The following is a 24,730-nucleotide window of genomic DNA, read 5'->3' on the forward strand; positions in this document are numbered from 1 at the left end:
TGTCCATGGAATTCCATGGACTGTATTGTCGCAAAGAGTCGGACATGACTGAGAATTGGGTAATGCACCATTCTCTGGAAAAATATTTTATAGTTTGTAGGGCCCTAGTTTGAAAAGGCAACATAGAGTTTAAACGGAAACTATCATCAGAACTTCCTCAAGTACAGTCCTTTATCTTGTCAGATGAGGCACTGTGACACCTCCTGGACTGAGCCATTTTCCCAGTGCTCTGAACATGATAAATACTGGAGTCTGGCTGAAACAGAAGTCCCTTGCTTCCTAAGGGAAACTTGCATGCACTTTGGTTCCCCCTTTGAATTGTTAAGAATCTTTACTTTCTCAAGTTTAAAAACTTTGTTTTTCCTTTGCTTGTTGTTGTAGTTGTTTTGTTTTCCCCACTGATCTTCCTGTGTTAGTACATCTACCATTGATTCATCTTATAATGAACCTTATATGGATGCAGATTTAATTACCAGCGAAGCAGAACTTTAAGGTTTTGGAGGGCATCAAGTTACCATCTAAATGTCTATACTGTTTTTTTCAGTCAGTCAGTCAGTCAGTTCAGTCACTCAGTCATGACTGACTCTTTGTGACTCAATGGACTACAGCATGCCAGGCTTCCCTGTCCATCATCAACTCCCACAGCTTGTTCAAACTCAAGTCCATTAAGTCAGTGATGCCATCACTTTTTTCTTTTTTTCGGTGCTAAAAAAATTATGCTCATGAATTCTTGAGTGAATACATAATTATAAGTCTGTTTATTAAATTCATCTATACTGGAGTGGGTTGCCATTTCCTTCTCCAATGCATGAAAGTGAAAAGTGAAAGTGAAGTCGCTCAGTCATGTCCGACTCTGTGCAACCCCATGGATTGCAGCCTAACAGGCTCCTCCATCCATGGGATTTTTCAGGCAAGAGTACTGGAGTGGGGTGCCATTGCCTTCTCCATAAATGACATTAGCCTTAGATTATTCAGTGACTGGACAATTGTTTGCTGGAAGCAAGAAATTTAGGAAGGAAAAATAGGTCTCAGACAGTACTCTGGAGCTATCCCATAGTTTTCTCATGGAGTAAAGTGATCTTATTATATGTCCAAAAGCTATGGGGGAGATAATTGCATCTGCAGCCTACCTTTTCCAACAGCCCAAAAGAAGCAGGCAGTTACATAGACCCACTTCGGACTTCTTTAGTGGCCCAGTGATAAAGAATCCACCTGCCAATGCAGGGAACACAGGTTCAATTCCTGGTCTGGGAAGATCCCACATGCCACAGACCAACTAAATCCATGCACCACAACTACTGAGCCTGCGCTCTAGAGCCTGAGAGACACAATTTCTGAAGCCCAAGCACCTAGAGATTTTCCTGCAAAACAAGAGAAGCCATTGCAATAAGAAGTCTGCGTACTGCAACTGGAGAGTAGCCCCTGCTCACCACAACTAGAGAGATAGCCCACACGCAACAATGAAGATCCAGTGCAGCCAAAATCAATACATAATTTTTTTTTAAAAAAATAGACACACTCAGTAATCAGGGCTTGCTGAGAAATCGCTAGCAGATTTGGAATTCTTGCTTTCTGACACCAAATCTTTTCATAGAGAAGACTCTTGAGAGTTCCTTGGATAGCAAGGAGATCCAACCAGTCCATCCTAAAGGAAATCAGTCCTGAATATTCCATGGAAGGTCTGATGGTGAAGCTGAAACTCCAATACTTTGGCTACCTGATGTGAAGAACTGGCTCATTTGAAAAGATCCTGATGCTGGGAAAGATTGAAGGCAGGAGGAGAAGGGGACAACAGAGGATGAGATGGTTGGATGGCATCACCGACTCAATGGACATGGGTGTGGGTGGACTCTGGGAGTTGGTGATGGACAGGGAGGCCTGGCGTGCTGCAGTCCATGGGGTTGTAGAGTCGAACATGACTGAGCAACTGAACTGAACTGACACCAGATCTACACCACCATTATTCAACCACCCATCTTTGGTTCTCTTCCTCTCCTTCCACCTTAGCAACTTAGAACAAACAGAATAAGTAGGTGGTCTGGGGCTATTTAAATATACACACATCAGTCATCCAACCTTGGCTCATAACCTTTGCCTGGATTGTACCTGGTAAAACATAATGACATACACCAGAGATCCTGTTTTCCTCTTGCTCTATACCCCACATGAATAACATATGATGCCAACTAGATAAGATGATGCATTTTTTTCAGTTTTAACATTCTTTTTACTAAGGTATAGTTGATACACACACAATGCTGTGTCAATTTCTGCTGTACAGCTAAGTGACTCAGTTATACATATACATATATTTTTTAAAATATTCTTTTCCATTATGGTTTAACTTAGGATATTGAATATAGTATTCTGCTTTACATTAGGACTTTGTTGTATATCCACTGTCTATATAAAAGCTTACAATTGCTAACCCTAAACTCCCAATCCATCCCTCCCCAACCCCCTCTCTCTTGGAATCCATTAGGTGGTGCTTTGATACTCGGCCAGTGAAAGTGCTTTTCGCCTTAAGATACTGTTCTGAAAATATTTTATGATTGTTAGGAAGATATTTATACATGATAAATTTCAGTTTTTTTCAGCTTCACCAGATATAATCTTGTGATGAAGGCCATTTATACAAGCAAGTAAATTAATTCCAGAATCCTGATAAAATGTGTCTCTGTTATTATAATTTGCCTTATTATATATGTTAACTTTACCCTGGCATTGTCTTGAATTTAGTAGTTTTACTTTGATTTCTTCATAGAACAGTGTGGTAAACAATGCAAACTGCAAATGCAAATGTAATTAATTTTAAGAAAAGGAATAATGCTTGCATTTCTTTATCCTGCAAAGTGATCCTCAAGAATCTGATGTTCCATAGATAGAGAAAAAAAAAGCTTCGTAGTACTTTCTCCAATCTGTGAAGTATTTATTGGGCTTCCCAGGTGGTGCTAGTGGTAAAGGATCCACATGCCAATGCAGGAGACTTCAGAGACGAGGGTTTGATCCCTGGGTCAGGAAGATGCCCTGGAGGAGGGTGTGGCAACCCACTCCAGAATACTTACCGGGAGAATCCCATGGACAGAGGAGCCTGGCAGGCTATAGTCCATAGGGTCACACACAGTTTTCTTATGGCAGAGCAAGCATTAATTATTAATTCCAAACATCCAAATCCCAATACTAAATTTATTTAGATAGACTTTGATATATTTTGCAACACATACAACTTTATTACTTCCTAGCTTCACATATGGAAATATTAACTTCTGCTCTGCTCTGTAATCTTGGATTAGAATTAGACACTTCGTTCTCCTAAATTTTTCCATTAAAGAAGTAAGTTTTTAGATTGGTTATAAACTGTTGGTATGTTAGGAGGACTCTCAAGCAGAGTGACGATTTGGCCAGAGTGCTGTTGCTGAGCTGATGAATGGAAAGCGCTTATTCACCACCTGTTGGAAAATGTTAGTGTTTGTGTTCAATCATGTGCTTAATTTAGTGTGTAATTGGAAATGTAGCTCTCAAAAGGCACGCAAATCTGTGTGAAGATTTAGCTGTTTATATTGAGCGTATTGATTACACTGAAATAGAGAAAAACAAAAAGTGATCAGGAGAACAGAGACTACTTTCAAAGTAACTGCTCAACAGGACACACTGGTTACTTAGAAAGATAAAAGCACTGTGTTGTCTGAGTTAAGTGTGAAATACTTCAGGGCTGCCATATTATCACCATCACAAATTGTCAACAGATGTTGCTTCTCTTCAGCTCAAATGAGCACTGGGTTTTACCACCATTTAAGAAAAAAATATATATATGTATACCAGTGGCTTTTAAAGTCCTTGTGTCTCTTTTTTGCCTCATGTTAACATTAAAATATTCCTTCTGGGTTTATTTATAAACATAGTTTGAAGTGCTATGATATACAACAGGCACATTGCAACCTTCTCAGTGTTCTTCAATTTTCCACTGAATCCAGACATTCAACAGGATGGTCCTAAGAGCTTTTCTTAGTGAAATTTTTAGTTAGTACAGTCTGTTTGTTCAGCACCACCATGGAAAGCATTAGGGACCCCTCTTGCATCTGCTTGAAGAGTTTTGTCCACATCAAAGAGAGAGTGAAGCTTCAAGTTAAGTCACATTTAAGGTCCTAAAATGTATCCAGTCCAGCTCAAACACAAGCTTCCTTGATGGCTCAGCAGTAAAGAATCTACCTGCCAAGGCAGGAGATGCCAGTTCAATCCCTGGGTCGAGAAGAAAAACTGGAGAAGGAAATGGCAACCCACTCCAGTATTCTTGCCTGGAAAAAATCCCATGGACAGAGGAGCCCAGTGGGCTATAGTCCATGGGGTCACAAAGAACTGGACACAGCTGAGCAACTGAGCACCAGCTCCAGTACAATGAGAAGAGGATGCATTAGGAGAGAACTAGGAGCTAAGAGAATTCCCTAGAAGCTATTACACACTGAAGCCAAAGCAATACGGGAGAGAATTAGATCAGGAAAGACAATCAAAAGTGCTCAATGACCTGAACAGTGAAGACTAGGAAGGACTGTTGGCCAGTCCTTCTAAAATACTTCTAAAACCTTCTAAAATAAAATTAAGTATTCTAAAATACTTCCTCGGTGGGGCTTCCCTGGTGGTCCAGTGGTTAAGAATCTGCCTTCCAAAGCAGGGGATGTGGGTTCCATCCCTGGTCCAGGAACACGCCCCATGGGGCAACAAAGCAACTAGAGAGTTGCCCATGCACTGCAGTGAAGATCCCGCATGACACAACTAAGACTCGACACAGACAAAAATAAGTCAATATTTAAAGATAGATAAATAAGTAAATAAAATACTTCCTCATGCTGCAGCAGAGGTATAGAAACCCACAGTAAACCTGAGCATCCCAAGAAAGCCAAGAATTCTTGCTATCACACCGGCTCATGACACAAACAACCGCAAACATGACTTCAAAAGCTTTGAAGGGTAATGTCAGTCTTTTATGAGAAAAAAATGCCCTTGACAGGGAGTGAGGCGGGCAAGAGGCAAAAGAGTGCATACTAATGCAATACGAACAAAGGGTAATTCAGAAAAAAGGATCAGAACCTTTCCAACCTACTAGGTCACATCCCCTAGGTTTTGTTTCTTATGATAAAATTCACTTTGTTCTTAATAAGTTCATGAAAATCTAACAATTAACTAAATCTAGAGCAAGTGCACATTTTGTTGTTTAATAGTATTCCTTTCCTTTTATTGAGTAAAATGTATCAGTGAATAGCACAAACCTGAAGTTATAGTCTGATGTGCTAATCTGCTGTGCTGTGCTGTGCTATACTAAGTCACTTTAGTTGTGTCTGACTCTTTGCAATCCCATGGACTGGAGCTGGCCAGGCTCCTCTGCCCATGGGGTTCTCCAAGCAAGAATACTGGAGTGGGTTGCCGAGCCCTTCTCCAGGAGTTCCTCCCAAGCCAGGGATCGAACCCAAAGCTCTTAAGTCTCCTGCATTGGCAGGTGGGTTCTTTACCACTAGTGCCTCCTGGGAAGCCCTGATATATTAATAAAGTATGTCAAAATTAGACTATTTTAGACCAACTGCTAAGAAGTTTAAATTTTTGAAAGCTATCAAAACTTTCCAATATTATGTCTTTTTTCTGTTTATGAAATCCTTTCACTTTGTTCCTAATTTATGAGGATGGGGCTATACCACCCAGAAAAGTAGATCATTCAAAGGGCAAAATTGCTTTTAAAATACAGAAGAGCCCTATCTAAAAACTACTGGGCTGACGGACTTCGAACATTCTATGGATGTTAGGGGGGAGTTATCCATTGTCTTAAATTACCTGAATTAAATTAAAGTCACTACCTGCAAAAGATGTTTTGACCTTTCATAAGATTCTCTATTTTTTCTTGTTAGTTAAATATCTTTCCCCTAATTTATGGCATCTGAAAGATGCTGTGACTTGATGGATATAGATGTAGAATTGGAAAAGAGTAAATGTCTTTTCTTTGGCATGTAACAGCTGGGCATGCCAGTGTCAAAATTACTTAGGTGACTTGGGGACATTTCAGTACACTCCAGAGAAAACTCATTTACCTACTGCATCCTCTTGTGGAATCCCAGAAGTTGGAGATGATTAGGTAATTAACACTATCTCAGTAGGTGGTTTCTGGAGCACCAAGTATGTCCTCAAAAAATAGCTTCATTTTGAAAAATTAATATGATGAGTCTGTTATGATTATCTCAGGAGACATTTTTTTATTGTGTCAAGAAAGAATAAGCAATAGTATAGATGGAGGCATGAAAGTGAAAGTGTCAGTCACTCAGACCTGTCCAACTCTTTGTGACCTGATCCTATGGACTGTAGCCCACCAGGCTCCTCTGTCCATGGAATTCTCCAGGCAAGAATACCGGAGTGGGTAGCCATTTCCTTCTCCAGGGGATCTTCCTGACCTAGGCATCAAACCTGGGTCTCCTATATTGTAGGCCACTTTTTTACCATCTGAGCCACCAGGGAAGCCCTAGATGGTTGCATAGATAGATATTAAAGAATCTTAAAAGATATTATATATACTTATGCATTTCAATAGGTTCTAAAGTGAGAGAATTTTAAGGACCTAAAGTCAATTTTGATTACAAATATGAAATTAAAAATTGGTTGGAATAAGAAGAAAAAGAATTCTGATTCATCATCCACAATTGCCACCTCAAGGATAGATTAATAAGAAAGATAATTTTCTTATTAAAATTCTGGAAATATCCATTTCTTTCTATCCTTAATTTTGTCCACCATCTACTCTCCCCATATTTACATTTGGTCTCTGCTATTAAAGAACAAGTCAAGTTTGTTCAATTATTATCATACCAAAAACCTGATCATAGCACTCTGCAGCCATTACTTTACAAAGTTCAAGGCTTTCCATTACTTTATAAAATTCAAGTGCCTTGCCACAGCCTTTCATGTGCTGGTTCTTGCTTACCTTTTTATCTCTTTTCCATTGCTTTAGCCTCCCTTCACAATCTAGGCTACATACAATCTTGTAGAACTTACACCCAGACTCTTACAAATGCTGTTCTTTTTCCCTGAAACATCTTTCCCCAACATTGCCATTACCTCCTATCCTTCCATCAACAATCAGCTAAAAAAGAATCTCCTCTAAGAAATTGTTCTTATTTGCAGGCCACCTCCCCTACCCTAAGTCTCTTCAGTATGCTAAAATGAAAACTTCTGATTATGCCTATCACAGCATTCATCAACATATGTTTTTTAATTTTTATTTTATATTATATTTTACTTTATATTAGAGTATAGTTGATTTACAATGTTGTGTTTGTTTCAGGTGTAAAGCAAAGTGATTCAGTTATATATATACACATAGGAATATTTTTTAAGTTACCTGCAAATTTTTCTTCCTCACCTATTGGACTGTAAGTTCTTAGATCACAGTGTGAATCTCCATTATATCACCAGTGAGTGAAGCTCTGTGATTTCTCAATACACATTTATTAAATAAAAGATTTAGCAGTGCACAAGGCATGGTGCTGGGCCTGTGATGAACAGTGTAGTAATGATGTAAGAGAACTGAATTTAGATTAAAGACAGTGGAGAATTCCTCCTGTGATGGGTAATCTTAGGTATCAATTTGACTGGGGCATGTGTGTGTGTGCTCAGTCATGCCCAATTCTTTGCAACCCCATGGACTGTAGCCCACCAGGCTCCTTTGTCTATGGGATTTTCCAGGCAAGAATAGTGGAGTGGGTTGCCATTTCCTCCTCCAAGGGATCTTCCCAACCCAGGGATCGACCCTGCGTGTCTGTGTCTCCTGCTTGGCAGGTGGATTCTTTACCACTGTGCCACCTGGGACATAGGGTACCCAAATATCTGGTTTAATGTTTTTCTCGGTATGTCTGTGACAGTGTTTCTGGAAGAGATTAGCATTTGAATCAGTGAACTGAGTAAAACTGCTAGCCCTCCCCAATGAGAGTGGCCCTCATCCAATCTGTTGGAAACCTGACTAGAACAAGAGCAGAATTCTCTCTTCCTGCCTGAACTGTTTTCAAACTGGGACATTGGTCTTCTCCTGTACTTGATCTAGAAGTTCTAGCATCAGCTCTCTTGGTTCTCAGACCTTAGTATTTAGAGTGAAACTATCAATACATCTAGCTCTATGGTGAGGTTAAGGGCGACCTCCTCCAAGAGGGCTTCTGCCATACCCAAGTCTGCTGCCTCCAGAGCCCTTGTCCTTGCGGCAGTCCACCGCTCACCCGTACCTCCACAGGAGATGCTCAAACACAGTTCTCTCTCAGTCTCTGTGGGGTCCCTGGGTCCTGGTGCGCGCAAGTTTGTTTGAGCTCTTCGCCCTTGGGCGTGGGGTATCTCCTCACAGCTGCTCCAGCAAAGTGTTCCACAGCTCCTGACCTTGGACATGGGGTATCTTCTCACAGCTGCTCCAGTGCCTACAGTCTGATGTGGGGTATCTCCTCACAGATGCTCCAGCGCCACGCAGCAGCCACTCACTCTAAAAAGTCTGTAAGAAAGAAGAAAGTAGGGAAAAGCATTAGACCATTCAGGTATGGCCTAAATCAAATCCCTTATGATTATACAGTGGAAGCGAGAAATAAATTTAAGGGACTAGATCTGATGGAGGTTAGTGAGACAGGAGACAGGAATCTAGACCATCCCCAAGAAAAAGAAATGCAAGAGCGCAAAATGGCTGTCTGAAGAGGCCTTATGAATAGCTGTGAAAACAAGAGAAGCGAAAAGCAAAAGAGAAAAGGAAAGATATACCCATTTGAATGCAGAGTTCCAAAGAACAGCAAGGGGAGATAAGAAAGCCTTCTTCAGTGACCAATGCAAAGAATTAGAGGAAAACAATAGAATGGGAAAGACTAGAGATCTCTTCAAGGAAATTAGAGATACCAAGGGAACATTTCATGCAAAGATGGGCACAATAAAGGACAGAAATGGTATGGATCTAACAGAAGTAGAAGATATTAAGAAGACGTGGCAAGAATACACAGAAGAACTATACAAAAAGGATCTTCACGACCCAGATAACCACGATGCTGTGATCACTCACCTAGAGCCAGACATCCTGGAATGTGAAGTCAAGTGGGCCTTAGGAAGCATCACTACGAGCAAAGCTAGTGGAGGTGATGGAATTCCAGTTGAGCTATTCCAAATCCTGAAAGATGATGCTGTGAAAGTGCTGCACTCAATATGCCAGCAAACTTGGAAAACTCAGTAGTGGCCACAGAACTGGAGAAGGTCACTTTTCATTCCAATCCCAAAGAAAGGCAATGCCAAAGAATGTTCAAACTGTCACACATTTGTACTCATCTCACATGCTAGTAAAGTAATGCTTAAAATTCTCCAAGCCAGGCTTCAACAGTACATGAATCATGAACTTCCAGATGTTCAAGCTGGTTTTAGAAAAGGCAGAGGAACCAGAGATCAAATTGCCAACATCCACTGGATCATCAAAAAAGAAAAAGAGTTCCAGAAAAAACATCTATTTCTGCTTTATTGACTATGCCAAAGCCTTTAACTGTGTGGAGCACAACAAACTGTGGAAAATTCTTCAAGAGATGGGAATACCAGACCACCTGACCTGCCTCTTGAGAAATCTGTATGCAGGTCAGGAAGCAAGAGTTAGAACTGGACATGGAACAACAGACTCATTCTAAATAGGGAAAGGAGTACATCAAGCTGCATATTGTCACCCTGCTTTTTTTAACTTCTATGCAGAGTACATCATGAGAAATGCTGGGCTGGTTGAAGCACAAACTGGAATCAAGATTGCCGAAGAAATATCAATAACCTCAGATATGCAGATGACACCACCCTTATGGCAGAAAGTGAAGAGGAACTAAAGAGCCTCTTGATGAAAGTGAAAGAGGAGAGTGAAAAAGTTGGCTTAAAGCTCGACAATCAGAAAATTAAGATCAAGGCATTCAGTCCCATCACTTCATGGCAAATAGATGGGGAAACAGTGGAAACAGTGTCAGACTTTATTTTTCTGGGCTCCAAAACCACTGGAGATGGTGACTGCAGCCATGAAATTAAAAGACACTTACTCCTTGGAAGAAAAGTTATAACCAACCTAGACAGCATATTAAAAAGCAGAGACATTACTTTGCCAACAAAGGTCTTTCTAGTCAAGGCTGTGGTTTTTCTAGTCATGTATGGATGTGAGAGTTGGACTATAAAGAAAGATGAGTGCCGAAGAATTGATGCTTATGAACTGTGGTGTTGGAGAAGACCCTTGAGAGTCCTTTGGACTGCAAGGAGATCCAACCAGTCCATCCAAAAGGAAATCAGTCCTGAGTATTCATTGGAAGGACTGATACTGAGGCTGAAACTCCAATACTTTGGCCACCTGATGCAAAGAACTTACTCATTTGAAAAGATCCTGATGCTGGGAAAGATTGAAGGCGGGAGGAGAAGGGGACAGAGGATGAGATGGTTGGATGGCATCACCAACTCAATGGACATGAGTTTGAGTAGGCTTCAGGAGTTGGTGATGGACAGGAAAGCCTGGTGTGCTGCAGCCCATGGGGTCGCAAAGAGTCTGAGCAACTGAGCAACTGAACTGTACTGAACTTTTCAGTACATCACTGGCTTTCCTCGTCCCCAGCTTGCAGACAGCAGATTCTGAGAGTTCTCAGCCTCCATAATCACTTGAACTAAATTCTTATACTAAAACTCTGTATCTTTCTCTGTCTTTCTCTACTATTGATTCTGTTTCCCCAAAGAACACTGACTAATACACTTCCTCTGCAAAAGTTAAATTTGTTTCTGAGCAGAATCATGCAGGGTAGAATTTTTCTCCCCCAAATGATGTAACGAACGACTAAAAGGAGAAAAGAAAGCTCAATATCGTTCCCTGAATTCACCAATAAGTGAAATTCTCAGCAAAGTTATCTTTTCTTCAGATGCTACCCTGATGAAATACGTAAATCGCTTTAACTGAGATGAAGACATTTTTATACAGCCAAACTCTAATTCAGTTACCAAGTAACAACTATACAGTGAGTTTAAGGCATGAATCAGCAAACTTTTTTCTATTAAGATCAGTTAGTCGCTAGGAGTCGGCACGACTGAGCGACTTCACTTTCACTTTTCACTTTCATGCATTGGAGAAGGAAATGGCAACCCACTCCAGTGTTCTTGCCTGGAGAACCCCAGGGACAGGGGAGCCTGGTGGACTGCTGTCTCTGGGGTCACACAGAGTCGGATACGACTGAAGTGACTTAGCAGCAGCAGCAGCAGCAAATATATTAGGTTTGCAAGCCATGAGGACTCTGTCACCACCAATCCACCAAGGCTTCTTGATGAAAAAGCAACCATGTATACATAAAGAGGCTTGGTGGTGTTCCAATAAAGCTTTATTTGCAAAAATAGGTAGCAAGTCTGTCTTAGCCTAAGGTCCATTGCTTGCTGAATGCTGGTGTAGGGGTTTAGATAGTAGTCAGACAGCCTGGGTTTGAGTTTTGGCTTCAACAACAATCTGCTCTGTAACCATATCAGTGGACTCTAGAAAAATGGTAAAGATGAACGTGTTTGCAGGGGAGGAATAGAGACACAGACAGAGAGAACAGGTGTGTGGACACAGGGGTAATGGGGGAGCGCAAAGTGGGTGATGAGATGAGTTGGGAGATTGGGACTGACGTATATAGACTAGCATGTGTAAAATGGATAGCTAGTGGGAACCTGCTGTCTAGGACAACGAGCTCAGTTCGGTGCTCTGTGGTGGGATGGGGAGAGGGGGGACACGGAGCTGATTCCCTTCAGAAACTAACACAACACTGTAAAGCAAACTCTACCCCAATTTTTTAAGTGCTGGTCACTGAAACTCTGTTTATGAAGTTGTTGTTTCGTCACTAAGTTGTGTCCAACTCTTGTGACCCCATGAACAGTAGCCCACCAGGCTCCTCTGTTCATGAGAATTTCCAGGCAAGAATACTGGAAGGATGGTCATTTCCTCCTCCAGGGGATCTTGCTGACCCAGGGATCTAACCCATATCTCCTGCATTGGCAGGCAGATTCTTTACCACTGAGCCACCTGGGAAGCCCGTTTATGAAGCACCCACTCTTTAGGTTTGTTGTGAGACTTGAATGAGCTGTGTGCCTCCGTTGCTCAGGGAAACCTTCGGAATATAGTAAGTTCTATATGGAAGGTTGGCTTCCCAGATGGCACAGTTGGTAAAGAATTTACCTGCCAGTGCAAGAGATGCAGGAGACATAAGTTCAATCCTTGGGTCAGAAAGTTCCCCTGGAGGAGGAAATGGCTACCCACTCCAGTATTCTTGTCTGGAGAATCCCATGGACAGAGGAGTCTGGTGCACTACCTAGGGTCGCAAAGAATCAGATAAAACTGAACACACATGCATAATTATAGAAGGTAGTTATGTTTTTCAGCTTATTTTCTTTGGCATTTAAAGGTTTGAGGTTTTTTTTATATACCACCAACTTTCAAAAAAAGAACATAATGAATGAAGTTACACTCATTTTTTAAAGTTACACTCAATTTTTCAGAAGAGAGTTTTCAGTGCCATTGTGGATACCATCTGAAGTTCTGGAACCTGTTCCTGCAAATATGATTTAGTAATCTCACTCTCCATAATGGATCCTCATTAGCAACAAAGAACATCTTGTTGCAGTGAAACCAGAGACACTGTCCTGAGGAAAAGACAGTTAAGATAAGACTTGAGGAAAATGAAATTTTAACCACTTCAGTGTTCGGCTTTCTTGTATAGCTTCTCCAGGTTTTGACATTCAGTTTCCTTCAATGACCCAGTTTTGTCTTTTCTAATTAAAAATCCTCCAGTGGTTTAAACTGATAGGAAGTAACCTAATAAAAACACAACCATATCTATTTCTCCTTAAGATTTCACCCCAAATTATCTTTTCTATTTACCACTTGGATCATTTTACCCTTTTCGTGAAAAACCCTGAAGTAGCTTTTAATTCTTCTTTATAAATACAGCATGACCAAGTGCCTCACTGTGGAGCTCGCAGCTCGACACAGGTTTTTCAGGACCCTCCCATGCTGTCTCTGACTCCCCCATGCACCCAGTTCCCTGCACTCAGATAGCGAAGCACACAGCCCTTTCATGTGTGCATTCCCGGGACCTGAGCTATGTCTGGAATCTCCCTCCTACCTTGATGGGATCCCTCCCTTCTAGCATTTATGGAGCTTATCAGATCGCACTTGCTTCTCGATCTTCCCCAAATAACTGAAAATGAAAAAGTAGGTCTTTGTTCCACTATACCTTTGGGAAGAAAAGAAATCGTGCCTACTAAGGCAAGAGGGCATGTCCCACACAACATTCACACTTTTTTTTTTAATTGTGATTTGCTCATCTTTCTGGAGAAGAGAATAGCTACCCACTCCAGTATTCTTGCTCTGGAGAATTCCCTGGATGGAGGAGCCTGGTGGGCTACTGTCCATGGGGTCAGAAAGAGTCAGACACGACTGAGCTGTTAACATTTTCACTCACTTCTAATTTTTAATTTATATGATTTGAATGCTATTCTCCATTACTGATCACTAATTCCAATAAGATGAGAGGAGAATCTTGTTGTGTCCACTGACAGACACATACTCTGGGAACCAGGTCCTCTAGACACACAGAGATATTAGGACAAGAAGCACAGTTTCTCAAAGAAGATTACTGGAAGTGAAAGGAAGTGCCAGTGAGTAGTAAGCAAAATGGTCCCCAAAGATGTCCATGTCCTCATCCCTGAAATCTTTGAATATGATGTTACACAGCAAAGGAGACTTAACAGAAGTAATTAAAGTTCTCATAAAAATAGGGAGATTGCCCCGGCTTATTTGGATGGGCTTATTCTGTGATTACATGTAATCGTGTAATAACAGAAAACCTGCTCTGGCCTAAGTAGAGAGATGGAGCAGAAGGAGAAATTAGAAATATTCAAAGTATGAAAAGGGATTCAACTTGCCACTGCTGGAAGAGAGCCACTTGAACAGCTGAGAAGGAATGCAGGCTGCCTCTAGAAGGAAAGAACTGTCTCCCATTACTTCAGTCCTAGAGCTTCATTCCTAAGTCTGAAGAACTGAATTCTCAAGGAACTGAATTCAGCTGTGAATTTGGCTTTGAACATCCTATGCAGAGACCAAGCCTACAGAACTGTAGGCTCTTGGTTTAAGTTGCTTTGTTTTTGATCATTTGTTATGGCGGTAATGATGGCTCAAACAGTAAAGAATCTGCCTGCAATGCAGGAGACCCAGGTTCGATCCCTGAGTCGGATAGATCCCCTAGAGAAAAGAATGGCTACCTACTCCAGTATTCCTGTCTGGAGAATTCCACGGCCAGAGGAGCCTGGCAGGCTATAGTCCATGGGGTCACGAAGAGTGGGACACAACTGAGTGACTAACACTTTCACTTCAACACTTACGGTGGTAATAGAAAACTTACACAAGAGACCACTTCTACTTTAAATGTTCGATGTCCCAACTTATATGTTCTACTTACCATAATTGTGCCAAGTTGCTTCAGTTGTGTCCGACTCTTTGTGACCCCATGGCCCATAGCCTACCAGGCTTCTCTGTCCATGGAATTTCCCAGGCAAGAATACTGGAGTGGGTTGCCATTTCCTCCTCCAGGGGATCTTTCTGACCAAGGGATCAAACCCATGTCTCTTAGATCTCCTACACTGGCAGACGGGTTCTTTACTACTAGCGCCACCTGAGAAGCCCAATCGTAAATAGCACATCACAGAATGGTTCATGATTTAAGGTATACACTTGTCTTCTGGAGGATGACTCCCAGTCCCCACTGAATTTCATTATCAAACTAGCTCCTCACTGTCCCTCAGCAGGCCATTCCAATATTCATCAGTCTGGGAGTGTAGCATATGGCAGAATCAACTTATATTCACGTGGTCAGTGTTCTCACTATAAGCCTTCAGAGAGCAGTGTGGCCTAAGATTCTGTGAGAAGGAAAAGGAAACACATACCTAGAATATTTATTAATTATAATTAATTGGGATAAATTACAGCTCTTTCCAGAGTGGAAGAGGCCCAATGTAATAGACTGGCCAGCATGGGGCTGGTGGATGTTTTTCAAGGGATAGTGCTGCAGCAGGGGCTCTGGATTTTTTCTGGGTTGCCATGCAGGATGTCAGCTACCTTAGGACTTAGATCAGTCTTGGAAGTGGGCACATGTGGCTGGGTCCATGTACGTACAGTGTGCATCCTTGCCACCCTGCCTACAGCACTTATTCACCCATCTTGTCAGCCCTAAAGTGGCTAAGGACAAATGTTACCTATGTCAACCAGCTGGTTTTTCTGTCTACCCAGTTACTTAGTGCCGCTCCTTGTTAGGTAATCTTTTGTGAATGTTAATATAGAACACACACCAAAAAAGGTAACACATAATCTCACGCCTCTTGTTTTCTAGGGGCCCTTCATGAATTACTTCTTTCCCTTGTTGAGAAAGACATCCTTCCTGGCTTCCTTCATCTGTATCCTTCTTCTGTGCCAGTCACATGTGCACTTCCCTTAGCACAATTCTACCACTGTTTTCCCGATACATACTTGTCTCCCTTTTTAATACCTGTCTTTAGTAAACTGGAAATTAATTAAGATCCTTTCTCCACTGAGCATAGAAACAAGATTTTATGGCATGCTTTATATGTTGCCTGACAATATACCCTACCTTCCTACTATTGTCAGGACAGGGATTATATCTTATTTGTCTTATAAGCTACTGAAGCATGTACCACAGTTTAGTCATTTATCCATTCATCACGTAATATTTATTTATTTATTGATATTATACTACCTTACTTATGTCAGGTAGTATAAAGAATGAGTAAATAAGATTTGATCCCTGGGTTGGAAGATCCCCTGGAGAAGGAAATGGCTACCCACTCCAGTATTCTTGCCTGAAAAATTCCAAGGACAGAGGAGCATGGCAGGCTATAGTCCATGGAGTCTCAAGAGTTGACATCACATAGCAATTAAACCACTACCACCAAATAAAATTCCTCTAGGATTTCAAAAGAATCACGCAATTGGAGTTCGTTAGGATGAGTGAAAGTTCTCCAGGGAAAGAAATGAAATGGAAACTATGATATTAAGCCATGTAAACAGTATGTACAAAATATACAGAAGTATGACAGCTCCAGGAGGCATTTTGGGACTGTAGTCAGTCTGGTATGCCTGGATCAGTAGTTCATAGTCAGGAATGCTCATCTGATGCATCTATGAAATTTTTTCAAAATAGACATATCCAGAGTCCAACACTAGGAATATGAATTTACTAGGTGTGTCAATCAGGAGCCCAACAGAAAAGAGCTGGCAAAATAAAAATGGATAATTTAAAGAGAAACTAATATAAGTCCTCTTTACCAAGGTATGGGCAGGGTAAACCAAGATGGAAGGAGTAATACAGTATCCCAGCATTTTAGAGGGCTTCCCAGATAGCTCTGTGGTAGTGGTGGTTGTTTGGTTACTAAGTTGTGTCTGACTCTTGCAACCCCATGGACTGTAGCCCACCAGGCTCCTCTGTCTCAGGGATTTTCCAGGCAAGAATATTGGAATGGGTTGCCATTTCCTTCTTCAGGGGATCTTCCTGACCCAGGAATCAAACCCAGGTCTCCCGCACTGCAGGCAGATTCTTTACCAGCTGAACTACCAAGGAAGCCCCCAGATAACGCTAGTGGTAAAGAACCCGCCTGCCAACCCTAGCAGGCTACAGTCCATGGGGTCACAAAGAGTCGGATATGACTGAACATGCACGAGCAAGCATCTTAGAGCTACCAACTCAAGAGAAGTGAGGACCCTAAACGGGAAAGGGAGGAAGTACCAGATTGGTTAGCTTTACAGAAAGGGCTGTCAATAACCCATGGCAGAGGGCTTTAGCCAATGCTGAGTAACATCACAGGGAGAGAGGTTGAAAAATAATTGCCTAACTTAACTCGTTTTCTGATCTTTTAGCCAGGAAATGACCACTGAGAAAATCTAGCCAAACACTAGGAGATCAGCTTCCCTGGGCAGAGCATCATGGAGAAGGTAGACAGTGGATCTGAACAGGCAAAAGGAAGATGTCTAGCACACATGTGGGAGGGAGCCTTGGCTTATGTACCTTGAAGTAACTCCCAGGTGGTTGTCCCCTTTTATGGCTCCATGGCCAACTGACTCTGTGTCATTCATTTATTCATTCATTCAAGAAATATCACTTGAGCACCCCCTAGTATGACCCAGCGTTGGCTTCTGGGAAAATAAGATTGAGAAAAGTGGATAAAATTCTTTTTTCAACCACAACATCATGATTCCTTGAGTGGGGCTATAACGCTTGCATAGTTCCAGGATTGCATAGGTTTATCTCTATGATTTCACCTGCATAGCTGATATTTGTTTCAAGTCTGCTACAACTCACACTGCCATCCTGCCCCAGGCCACATTCTTCTACATGGTTCGCTGTCACCTGTGATGCACCAGCTACAGTCCTAACACTGCCCTTGAAATTACCATTGACCCCACGGCTGAATATATTTATTTATGCCAATCCTTCTTCCTTCAGGTTGATTTTTCTCCCGGACACCATTTACTCTTTTTTTTTTCCCCCTGGAGAGAATCTAAACATAATTTAATTGATGCAAATAGATGCAAAGAGAGGTATAAAATTCTAACAAGTATTTTATGATCCTAAGATGTTTAGAGATCTTTTCTTTCTCTCAATATAGTTTTCATCTTTTGCAACTTGGTAATTCTCAGAGTCCATTAACTAAGCCCATGAGATTAGAATGTCTTTGCTTTCTTTTTTGACAAGATAGCAAGGAAATAAATCATGATTCTTTTTTCTGCTGAAATGGCAGCCAGTACCATTTCCAAAGAATTTAATCCATAAATGTCTCCTGCCCTTTGGTTGAGATGAGAAGTTAAATGAAAAATAATTGATCATTGTATTTCAATTTGTAAGGATTATAAACTTTTCACACATACTGTTATTTATCAGCACTTTTATTAACAGCCATTTAAAATATTCTGGAATTGAAATTTTATCAAACAAGTTTAACAACAAAGGCAAGAAGATTAACAATTCAGGTTTAATTTACTTAAAAACCAAGCATAAAGTTGCTCCTAAGTTCTGTTTTCCATTCTCCCCCACCCCTCCCACACACACACACCCCCCTTTTAAAAAATTTTATTTTCTTTCTTGGTGGTGGCTCATAATAACGGCTTTGTCTGGCCCCTGAATTCTTCCTTGTCATTTAATGCCAGCTGGAGTCTTGAGGAGCCCTGGCTTCACTTCTAGCTTTTAACTTCTCCAGACTGTAGGTCGTTAATTGTTCAGTAAGAGTTGAAGATCAGATAAAGTTGTTTAACCCCTCCTGGGCCAATGGCCTTAGTAGCCTGTGATCTCTTTGCAAGTCATTCATTCTGCTACCCTCAGAGCTATTGTGTGGTCAGCTCTGCAGGGTTTCCAGCAGTATCCTTTTGTTCAACTCTGTCTACCTTCTCTGGGGGCACTGAAAGGGTTAAGTAACATTAAAATCAAAATTTATTTGCCCTTTACCCTTTCATCAGTTGTGCTCTGGTTTGAATGCACATGGTCTTTCTCTTCCCTTGCTTTCCCTCCCAAAGCTTAACGGATCTACTGAAGAGAAAGGTGTTACATACTTGGGCTGTGATTTAATGTAGATTTTGGTTTACTTAATTAACTAACTCATAACTACCTCTACCCCCAGATTATTCATGGTGGCTTATAAGAACACATGCTACAGAAAATAGGGGTGGGGAGAATGTATACATGTGTGTGGGTGCTAAGTCACTTCAGAGTCACTTCGAACTCTTTACGACATACACACATGCAAACACAAATACATATATATGTATTTTATAAATAGAGTAGATATGCAATATCTAGCATAAAAAAGTGCAAATACATAATGCAAACTACAGAAAATAGGAGACAAATATATATTTATATATGAAACTGCTGCTACTGCTGCTAAGTCACTTCAGTCGTGTCCAACTCTGTGCGACCCCATAGACGGCAGCCCATCAGGCTCCTCTGTCCCTGGGATTCTCCAGGCAAGAACACTGGAGTGGGTTGCCATTTCCTTCTCCAATGCTCATGAAAGTGAAAGTGAAGTCGCTCAGTCGTGTCCGACTTTTAGCGACCCCATGGACTGCAGCCCACCAGGCTCCTCCGCCCATGGGATTTTCCAGGCAAGAGTACTGGAGTGGGGTGCCATTGCCTTCTCCATATATGAAACTATATGCCATTAATTAATATACTGATAATATTAATATATAATATGCATACGTGCTTAGTCACTCAGTTGTGTCCGACTCTTTGCAACCCCATGAACTGTAGCCCACCAGGCTCCTCTGTCCATGGGATTTCCCAGGCAAGACTATAGTAGGGGGTTGCCATTTCCCGCTCTAATGGATCTTGCTGACCTAGGGATTGAACTCATGTCTCCTGCAACTCCAACATTGGCAGAGAGATGCTTTTATCACTGAGTCACCTGGAAAGCCCCAATATATAATATATTATTAATTAAGTACTATGTAATTAATTTTATATATAAGGATGTGTTAAATAGGAATAGAATGTAAGAAAGCATAATAAAACATGTACCAACCAATTCTCATATGAGAAATTGAAGATCAAGTATTTGTTCTATCTAAAGTAGATTTTGAAACTTGTATTAAGAGTTATTTTTTGAACACAATACTTAGGAAAACCATATAGGGTGATGCAAAGCGATAGACATTCAAAGCTGTCAGATCCTTTGTATCAGCTCCCCCTCATTTCTCACGTTTAATTTTCTTAATGGTTCTACTATTTTCTTTTTTTACAAATGAAAGGATTTTGTAAAGATAAGGGTACATTAGAGCCCATTAACACCATTAGGGCAAGTGTCTTAAAGAAAATCTGTTGAATATAACAAAAATGCTGAATTTCTACTCTCTGAGGCATTTTTTTTTTTCCCTTTTGGCTCCTAGGACGATAGCCAGGTGGGATATGTTCCAAAGCACCTTAATACCATTTATGTTTTACTTGTGGGATATCATGACCACAGATAAACCTCGACAGAATTGTTCAGTTAAACCTTGCTTTGGGTCACGTGACATAAACTACACACAGACAATTTCCAGCTGGGCAAACACTTAAGCTCCATTTATGGCTCTCAACTGTGATCCTGTCTTTCAAACTTCTCAGCAGACTCTCAGCCCTGTGCTAGATGGGTTACCTGCATGAAGACAACAGGAAGCTACACCTTCACTTTCCTTTCTAGAAAACTGCATGGAGTCTTAACAAGTTTATTGTAGAGTCACAGGACTATAGTCACAAGGCTTTACCTTTAGTACAATTAAAGGAGAAAAATAGAGTTACATAAAGAGAGCTACTGTAGTTAGACTCTTCTATTTACTGCCACTTTCCACCTTGTTAAAAACCACAGACAGAAAGGTTTTATTTTGACCCCTAAGGAAATGCTTAGAAAATGACTGTCTCATGTCTATGAGGATTTGATGCTCAAGAGTAAGAAAGGAAATTTTAAGAAAGACAAAGGAGAATTTCAACTTCCACTGCCAGAAAAAAAAAAAAGCTCATGTGAGTTTGTAGCTCCCCGAATAAATAAGAACTTGCCCCAGATTTATTTTAACCTTCAGCACCTAGTATTGTATCTTTTGTTGTTTGGTTATGTTGCTCTTGGTTTCTGACTTTTTATCTATTATTCTTTCAGCGATAAATTTTTGATTAATCATTCATAACACTGTTTATAGTAGTTGTTCACAACCATTTCCCAGAGGTCACTCGTGAAAGATGTGACTCATACACAGAAAAAATTTCCATGTAACGTTCATGGACTCCTACATTTACCATCACTCCTTGTATGCGCCTCGAGAAATACCACATAGAAAGTAATGTAAGTAAAAAGGGGATAACCTTGAACACAGTTATTTTTATTGCAAATCATTGATAAAGTTTATTTCTTTCATTTACAAGATATGCCCAAAGCAGTAAGACAAAACCACTACATCATTACAGTCGCAATGAAAAGTACAGTGTCAGGCAGTCCTGAGTCTGAGAATCACCTGCGCCCTTTCCTAGCTGGGGTTCCTTGGACAATTACTTAATTTCTCCCATTTTTTCAGTCTGTAAATAGAAGCAAGAAAAGCACGTACATGAAAATATTCTTGGGAAGACCAAAGGACATAACATATGTTAACGCAAAGCATAGTGCCTGACATGTATTATATAATTGTTCTATTAAGATTCTCTGGTTTAGAGAAGTTGTAGCATGAAAATCCTTGGTTCAGAAAATAAGACACTGAAAACCTTCTGTTTCCACTCATGAGGGAGAAACAGATCTGGATACATCTTTCTACCATCAGCAATTTTAAGACAGGACAAAATATATGAAACACCTATTTTCGCATACTGGACAATAGGCAGCACAGGACTGTGATCTTTGAGGTAGCGGTAACAAATGAAGTGACTCCTATGACTGTCCCAGCTTTTTACCAAGAGAGATTTTTCCAAGGTTGTAGCACAAGTGGGGAAGCTAAGCAAAGAAGGCTGAGTGGAGAAGACAGAGTTTGGAATTGTGTCAAAGTGGCTGGAATTTATGGGTCATATTACTTGAGAAGAGGGAGCTGTTCAAAGAAAGAGCCCAGAATTCTCCATGGTATTCACCTGACTCTTTGGCTGGTTGCCAATCTGTGCATGTTTAGAGCAAAATTCTGTGCTGCTGGACCAAAAACAACATCTGGTGAAAAAATATTACTGAAAATCTGTAAACCAAGCAATTTCCAGAACTCACACAAGTGCAGAACCCATTTAAGTTATCACCATCCAGAGTGGAGAGACCATATAGAAAATCATTAGAGACTCCCAATAAAGTCAAATCACAGTAGTGGGACATGACAAGACCTGGAGTAATATCAGCTCTAGACCTGCTTTAACCTCAAAATAATCAGTGTGATCCATAAGTAACCTGATTGCCTGTCAAACACATTAAAGAAATTTTAAAGATAGTTAACAAAATCTAGTACTCAGAAAATGACTTTTTTTTTCACCCAATCAAAAACTAGTAGGTATCTGAAATAGCAGGAAAATGTAACTATGAAAATGAGAAAATTCACAAAATAGAAACAGATGTAGAAATCTTAGAGATTATGAAATTAGCAGACACAGATGTTATAAATGCTATTGTGTGTGTGTGTGTGTGTGTGTGTGTGTTAGCTGCTCAGTCGTGTCCAACCCTTTGCGACTCCATGGACTGTAGCTCACCAGGCTCCTCTGTCCATGGAATTCTCCAGTCAAGAATACTGGAATGGAATGGGTAGCCATTCTCTTCCTCAAGGAATCTTCCCTACCCAGAGATAGAATTCAAATATCCTGTATCTCAGGCAGATTCTTTACCATCTAAGCCACCAGGGAAGCCCAAATGCTATTGTAAATATGCTCAAAGATTAAAATAAAAAGATGATCTTAATCAGGACAGAATCTAAACGTAAGACCAGAAACTATAAAACTCCTAGAGGAGAACATAGGCAAAACACTCTCCGACATACATCACAGCAGGATCCTCTATGACCCACCTCCCAGAATATTGGAAATAAAAGCAAAAATAAACAAATGGGACCTAATTAACCTTAAAAGCTTCTGCACATCAAAGGAAACTATTAGCAAGGTGAAAAGACAGCCTTCAGAATGGGAGAAAATAATAGCAAATGAAGCAACCGACAAACAACTAATCTCAAAAATATACAAGCAACTCCTACAGCTCAACTCCAGAAAAATAAACGACCCAATCAAAAAATGGGCCAAAGAACTAAATAGACATTTCTCCAAAAAAGACATACAGATGGCTAACAAACACATGAAAAGATGCTCAACATCACTCATTATCAGAGAAATGCAAATCAAAACCACTATGAGGTACCATTTCACACCAGTCAGAATGGCTGCGATCCAAAAGTCTACAAATAATAAATGCTGGAGAGGGTGTGGAGAAAAGGGAACCCTCTTACACTGTTGGTGGGAATGCAAACTAGTACAGCCACTATGGAGAACAGTGTGGAGATTCCTTAAAAAACTGGAAATAGAACTGCCTTATGATCCAGCAACCCCACTGCTGGGCATACACACTGAGGAAACCAGAAGGGAAAGAGACACGTGTACCCCAATGTTCATCGCAGCACTGTTTATAATAGCCAAGACATGGAAGCAACCTAGATGTCCATCAGCAGATGAATGGATAAGAAAGCTGTGGTACATATACACAATGGAGTATTACTCAGCCATTCAAAAGAATACATTTGAATCAGTTCTAATGAGGTGGATGAAACTGGAGCCTATTATACAGAGTGAAGTAAGCCAGAAGGAAAAACATAAATACAGTATTCTAACGCATATATATGGAATTTAGAAAGATGGTAACAATAACCCTGTGTACGAGACAGCAAAAGAGACACTGATGTATAGAACAGTCTTATGGACTCTGTGGGAGAGGGAGAGGGTGGGAAGATTTGGGAGAATGACATTGTAACATGTAAAATATCATGTAAGAAATGAGTTGCCAGTCCAGGTTCGATGCACGATACTGGATGCTTGGGGCTAGTGCACTGGGACGACCCAGAGGGATGGTATGGGGAGGGAGGAGGGAGGAGGGTTCAGGATGGGGAACACATGTATACCTGTGGTGGATTCATTTTGATGTTTGGCAAAACTAATACAATTATGTAAAGTTTAAAAATAAAATAAAATTAAAAAAAAAAAAAAAAAAAAGAATCTAGTGGAACAAATGAAACTTTTAAAAATGAAAAATAGAATATTTTCAATAAAAATTTTATTGGATTAAATTTATAGCAAATTAGGCAGTTCAAAAGGAAAGATCACTAACCTTGTAACTACAGCAATAAAACTATCCAAAATAACGCACGATGAGAAAATAAATGACTGAACATCAGTAACAAAAAAAAAAACTCCTAAAAAACAGAACCTTAGTAATTTGGGAGACAATATCAAACAATCTAACATTTGTGCAATTGGAGATCTAGTAGATATGGAAAGTGGGGAGACCAAAGAAGTAAATAAATAAAATCATGGATGAAATGTTCATAATTTGATTAAAGTTATAATCCTACAGTGGAAATAAACTTGATAAATTCTAAACTTGTTAAAGCAACCAATCAACAAACAAAAACCCCTAGGTATATCTTAATCTAATTACTTAAAGTTATTCATAAAGAGAAACTCTTAGTGTGTATGCCCAGCAGTGGGATTGCTGGATCATAAGGCAGTTCTATTTCCAGTTTTTTAAGGAATCTCCACACTGTTCTCCATAATGGCTGTACTAGTTTACATTCCCACCAACAATGTAAGAGGGTTCCCTTTCCTCCACACTCTCTCCAACATTTATTATTTGTAGACTTTTGGATCGCAGCCATTCTGACTGGTGTGAAATGGTACCTCATAGTGGTCTTGATTTGCATTTCTTGTGCCTTATGATCCAGCAATCCCACTGCTGGGCATACACACTGAGGAAACCAGAAGGGAAAGAGACACGTGTACCCCAATGTTCATCGCAGCACTGTTTATAATAGCCAGGACATGGAAGCAACCTAGATGTCCATCAGCAGATGAATGGATAAGAAAGCTGTGGTACATATACACAATGGAGTATTACTCAGCCATTAAAAAGAATACATTTGAATCAGTTCTAATGAGGTGGATGAAACTGGAGCCTATTATACAGA

The sequence above is a fragment of the Bos taurus genome, chromosome 14 (assembly GCF_002263795.3).
Source record: "Bos taurus isolate L1 Dominette 01449 registration number 42190680 breed Hereford chromosome 14, ARS-UCD2.0, whole genome shotgun sequence".
Classification (NCBI taxonomy): Eukaryota; Metazoa; Chordata; class Mammalia; order Artiodactyla; family Bovidae; genus Bos; species Bos taurus.